Source organism: Microchirus variegatus (genome assembly GCF_963457635.1).
Source record: "Microchirus variegatus genome assembly, chromosome: 22".
NCBI lineage: Eukaryota > Metazoa > Chordata > Actinopteri > Pleuronectiformes > Soleidae > Microchirus > Microchirus variegatus.
Genome location: NC_139823.1, coordinates 19,913,318 through 19,920,180, shown reverse-complemented (window position 1 = coordinate 19,920,180; position 6,863 = coordinate 19,913,318).

Sequence of the window (6,863 nt, the reverse complement as noted above, 5' to 3'; positions counted from 1 at the left end):
TGGCTGTTTAGTCCGGGTTCTAGTGAAGTGGAACGGTTCAGTTTGGATCAGGTTGGTTGAAGTGTTCCACAGACCAGACCAAACCCAACCAGACCAGACAAGACCAGACAAGACCAAATCAGACCAGACCAAATCAGACCAGACCAGACCAGACCAAACAAGACCAAACCCAACCAGACCAGACAAGACCAAATCAGACCAGACCAGATCAGACCAAACCAAATCAGACCATACCAGACCAGACCAGATCAGACCAAACCAAATCAGACCAGACCAAACCAGACCAGACCAGATCAGACCAAACTAAATCAGACCAGACCAGACAAGACCAACAGACCAGACCAGGCCAAACCAGACAAGACCGAACCAGACCAGACCAAACCAGACTAGACCAGACAAAACCAAACCAGATCAGACCAAATCAGACCAGACCAAACAAGACAAGACCAGACCGAACCAGACCAAACAAGACCAAACCAGAGCACACTGAATCAGACCATACTGAACCAGACTAGACCGAACCAGACCGAAACAGACCTAACAAGACCAAACCAGACCAGAACAGACCAGACAAAACCAAAGCAAACGAGACTAGACAGTACCGAACCAGACCAGAGCAGACCAAACAAAACCAGACCAGACTAGACCAAACCAGACCGGTCCACGTGGTGTAAAGGCAGCTCCATGCTGAGCTGTTTATTCTTTCACTCGTTCATTTTGTAGCACATTAGTTTGTAGAATTAGTTTCTAAACAACAGCCAAGTTTTTCTTCTTCTTCTTCTTCTTAATGTTGTTGAGATTATCTCTGGATTATCTCTGGATTATCTTTGGGATTATTATTGATTTGACCCACACAGTTGTTGATTGTTCAGTGTGAGTCAGAGTCAGAGATCAGAGGACGTCACACACACATCTGACCTGAAGGTTTGAGGAGAAGTTCAACATGTTGGGAAACTAAGACGTGGTTCATCTCTGTAGGACCTTTGTTTACCTTTGTTTACCTTTGTTTACCTTCGTTTACCTTTGTTTACCTTGGTTTACGTCGGGGACGGATCAGTCGTCTTAATGAGGACAGACGAGAGGAACGTCCTCATTTGTTCCTCAGTCCAAACTCACAACTTTGCCTTAATTAAGAGTCAGAAAATAAACCACTCACTCTCTCACACCAAAGTCACTCACTCTCCCACACCAAAGTCACTCACTCTCCCACACCAAAGTCACTCACTCTCCCACACCAAAGTCACTCTCTCTCTCACACCAAAGTCACTCACTCTCCCACACCAAAGTCACTCACTCTCCTTCACCAAAGCCCATAGAGAAAATCAGTGATTTTAACATCACAGCACACAAAAATGTTTAAAACATTTACTTAAGACTTAACTCAGTGACACAAAGTGACCACACGAGGCAGCAGAGGACCAGCAGCTCCTGTGTCCCTGTGAGCTGAAATCACTGGTTTTCTCTATGGACTTTGTTTTTTTTTACTAAACTAAAGACTCACTAAATAAAATCTACGTCAGTTTAAGTCTGCGATCTTTATCTCACTGTTAGACAGGAAACTGAAGTTTGTAAAAACACTCACTCTGCCACACCAAAGTCAGTGATTTTAGCTCACAGGGACAAATACATGTATACAATCAATTATTCAGTGAATAGTTTCAGCCCTAGTGTGATTTAAATGGTGTAATATAAACTATGTTTACAGATTTATTTGTATTTTTAGTGAAGGATTTGGCTGAAAAGTCAGTTTTAATTCAGATGATATATGATGAGGTTTGAGGAAAACAGAAATAATGAAGTGTTGATTCAGTTTGAATGATTTCTTTGTTTTATGGAGCAAAGAAACCCCCAAAATATTCACATTTAAGAAGCTGAAAAATCACAGGAACTAGTTTCTAATTCCTAAAAACACTCGAATAACTGATGAAACTCTGCAGCTCTGCATGACTTTACACTGTGAGCTCATTGTTACAGTGATAATATCTGACATATGAGAGGTTTGCAGCGCTCAGAACTCAGAGAAGAATCACCTCTGAGTGAGTGAAGGCTGACCCTGGGTCTGTGACAAAGAGCTGAGGATCCACCATGACTCACAGGAGCCTCCTCCTCCTCCTCCTCCATCACCACGACAACAACAACAACAACAACAACTGGTTGATTAGACTTTAATGAGTGTTGAATTCAGATGCTCGGTGCCTTGTTTTTGTTTGTACAGAAGCTTAATTAATCACAAAGTGGGACAGGACACAGTGTTTATGTGCTGAGAGTCAGTCTGATGTTATCAACCTCATTCTCTTCATTATCTATAAACTGTGAGCAGAGCTGAAAACACACAACACTGGAGAATATATCAGATATAATCTGTCAGATTACACATCTGTAAGTCAGACTTTTACACCAGGAAACCACTCACTCTCCCACACCAAAGTCCATAGAGAAAACCAGTGATTTTAGCTCACAGGGACACAGGAGCTGCTGGTCCTCTGCTGCCTCGTGTGGTCACTTTGTGTCACTGAGTTAAGTCTTAAGTAAATGTTTTAAACATTTTTGTGTGCTGTGATGTTAAAATCACTGATTTTCTCTATGGGCTTTGGTGAAGGAGAGTGAGTGACTTTGGTGTGGGAGAGTGAGTGACTTTGGTGTGAGAGAGTGAGTGACTTTGGTGTGGGAGAGTGAGTGACTTTGGTGTGGGAGAGTGAGTGACTTTGGTGTGGGAGAGTGAGTGACTTTGGTGTGAGAGAGTGAGTGACTTTGGTGTGGGAGAGTGAGTGACTTTGGTGTGAGAGAGTGAGTGACTTTGGTGTGAGAGAGTGAGTGACTTTGGTGCGGGAGAGAGTGACTTTGGTGCGAGAGAGTGAGTGACTTTGGTGCGAGAGAGTGAGTGACTTTGGTGTGAGAGAGTGAGTGACTTTGGTGTGAGAGAGTGAGTGACTTTGGTGCGGGAGAGTGAGTGACTTTGGTGTGGGAGAGTGAGTGACTTTGGTGTGGGAGACTGAGTGGTTTACAAGGCGAAAAAAACGCGGCGGGAGAGTGAGTGACTTTGGTGCGGTGGAGTGAGTGACTGGTGTGGGAGAGTGAGTGGTTTACAAGGCGACAAAAATGAGGCGTCTACTGTCAAAATAAAGCGTAAATGTAACTCATCTGAAGCAAAGGTTTCCCATCATGTTGAGCTCCTCCCTCCTCCTCCTCCCTCCTCCTCCTCCCTCCTCCTCCCCTCACTCCTCCTCCTCTTAGTAACCACACATACATCTGCAGTGTTTCCACAGGAGACAGAGATTCTGGGTCAACACACAATCATTGTTTTTGACGTTTGGCCACACACACTCACACACACATATATATATGTGTGTGTGAGTGTGTATATACACACACACACACACAGTAACATGACCTATTTACTTGTGTGTCCACACGTTCCGTGAGAACATCAAATGTTTTTCCCCTCCATGAAAAATTAAAGTGACTTTTATTTTGAAAGGCTGACTACGACGATCACAGGTGCTGTAAAATACACTTCTATATGTTGTGATGCCACACACACACACACACACACACACACACACACACACACACACACACACAGTGTGTGTGTGTGTGTGTGTGTGTGTGTGTTGATGGACTCAGACAGAGTTTCTGTTGATTTCACTGTTTATATTTCTTTCTTTCTTGTTGCAGCTGTTTGGCTTTGTAGAACACACACACACACACACACACGTACACACACACATTTATACACACACACACACACTCAGTATTTGTTACGTTTTTATGTACGATGTAATTACTGTTTCTATTTTCATACACTTCTATATAAATATAAACACGTTAGGTGAGCGTGTACTCACTCAGACGGCCTGTAGGGGCATCAGTGAGCGTCCACAGGTTTGTGATGACGCGTCAGAATAAAAGCCTGAAGTGACTCAGCAGATTTAATCTGTCAGATGGTGTTTTAGAGACGCTGAAGTTTCATCAGTGTTTTTGACATTAGACGTGTGTGTGTGTGTGTGTGTGTGTGCGTGTTAGTGTGTGTGTGTGCGTGTTAGTGTGTGTGTGTGTGTGTGTGTGTGTGTCCTCACCTCGGACTTTTCTACTACACTTTATAAGTGTCCTCGTCTGTTGAGATACTTCAATAAAAACCAAAAACTACACTTTGTGTTCTGTTGTGTTTCTTTCTCCATTATTTTAGACGATCATAAAAATAATTATCATAATAATAATTATCATAATAATAAAATAAAAAATTGCTTCATGTTTAATTTCCATTTTATCCAAACTTTCATCTTTCGCTCGTCTTTCCTTGTTATTTTTTAAATGAATTCATAAAATCTTCATTTTCTTCATCAAGTTTTTGTCACAGAAGTTCATCTCACTTTGTTTAAGGTTTTAACAAAGACCTCATTTAAATATTATATATTCACTTCACACTCAAGAAAATGTCAAACTTTAGCCAATAAAAGACTCACATTATAAAATATCAGTTTAAATCTACGATATTTTACGAACGCATTCACGTCTTTATCTTCACTGTGAGACAGACTTTTGTGAACCACTCACTCTCCCACACCAAAGTCACTCACTCTCCCACACCAAAGTCACTCACTCTCTCACACCAAAGTCACTCACTCTCCCACACCAAAGTCACTCACTCTCTCACACCAAAGTCACTCACTCTCCCACACCAAAGTCACTCACTCTCCCACACCAAAGTCACTCACTCTCCCTCACCAAAATCACTCACTCTCCCACACCAAAGTCACTCACTCTCCCACACCAAAGTCACTCACTCTCCCTCACCAAAGTCACTCACTCTCCCTCACCAAAGTCACTCACTCTCCCACACCAGTCACTCACTCTCTCACACCAAAGTCACTCACTCACTCTCTCACACCAAAATCACTCACTCTCCCACACCAAAGTCACTCACTCTCCCACACCAAAGTCAGTCACTCTCTCACACCAAAGTCAGTCACTCTCCCACACCAAAGTCACTCACTCTCTCACACCAAAGTCACTCACTCTCCCACACCAAAGTCACTCACTCTCTCACACCAAAGTCACTCACTGTCCCACACCAAAGTCACTCACTCTCCCACACCAAAGTCACTCACTCTCCCTCACCAAAATCACTCACTCTCCCACACCAAAGTCACTCACTCTCCCACACCAAAGTCACTCACTCTCCCACACCAAAGTCACTCACTCTCCCTCACCAAAGTCACTCACTCTCCCACACCAGTCACTCACTCTCTCACACCAAAGTCACTCACTCTCTCAAACCAAAATCACTCACTCTCCCACACCAAAGTCACTCACTCTCTCACACCAAAGTCACTCACTCTCCCACACCAAAGTCACTCACTCTCCCTCACCAAAGTCACTCACTCTCCCACACCAGTCACTCACTCTCTCACACCAAAGTCACTCACTCTCTCAAACCAAAATCACTCACTCTCCCACACCAAAGTCACTCACTCTCTCACACCAAAGTCACTCACTCTCCCACACCAAAGTCACTCACTCTCACTAATATTTGTCATAATATCGTATAAAGTAATCTGATTTATTAAATATACATGTTCTGAAGGTGAAAATGGACAAACATGGTCAGATAAAATCAAAAGTAGCCTAATGTGTAAAAGTGGTGCTAAATGGCTCAGTAGCGCCCCCGCAGGGTGAAACCCTGGAGGAACTAAGTTGCATCAAACTTCACCAAACTTGGTGGAAACGTGTGTCAGGTCGAGACGAACAGAAAAGTCTATGAGGACCCCGACCTCAACTCAACAGGAAGTCGGCCATTTTGAATTTTGCGGCCATCTTGGCGTGTCGTACATTTCGTAAATGTACGAAGTCTTCTGAGTGCGATCATCGTACCAACATTAAAAAAAAAAAAATGCATGCAATTTGTACGCAACACATCAAAGATGGAAAGTTACCAAAAGCTCTCGCAGATTCAAAAGGGGCGTGGCCACGACAGCCATCGGAATTTTGGCGAAATTTGACACAAAACAGGAAGTGAGCTGTAACCTCGCCGCACATGGACCGATCTGCGCCAAACTTCCTACGTCACAAAAGAGACGTGACCCGAAAACATCAGCGCATGAGAAGTGAGCATTGCGCCACCTGCTGGTGAGTTTACCGATCACAACGTCGAGACTTTCCCTTCACATTTTGACTGCGTTTCATCAGCGTTTGATTCTCTGTGATGAAATCGAAGAAATGAGGCAGAATGTGAACGAGGAGATAAATCATGATGAAACGAACGTGTTGTGACTCCTGAGCGACTGATAATTACATCACGCTGTTTCTGCTCGTCCTCGATGAGTCACGTGATCACAGCTCAACACGCCGATGTTTCCTGGTGATAAAGAAAATACGTTAATTTCCTCAGGAGCAGAGAAAATCTCCATCAACACATTTATGTTGTTTTATTAACAGGAACAGAGTGAGATGTTCTGTGGTTAAAGGTTCACATCTGTCAACAACAACAACAACAAGAGGAAGAGTTATTATTAGTATTATATATGTGTATATGTGTATATATATACACATATATATATATATATATACAACCAGGCCAGGGACGGTCCGCGGGGGAATTTTTCTGGGTTTGTAATAAATGTTTTAGCTCAGATTTATGAGTAAAACATACATTTATATGTATAAATACTGTGTATATATACATATAAATGCATATATACGCACAGTAAATATACTGTATGTATATATATATATATCTATAGATATAAAGATACAGTATATTTACGTCTTCTTTTGAGTTCACTCCAGGCAAATACAAAATTCAGGATTCTTCTTCTTCTCTGTGAGCTGAACACACTCTGGATGGAGTACACACACACACATTT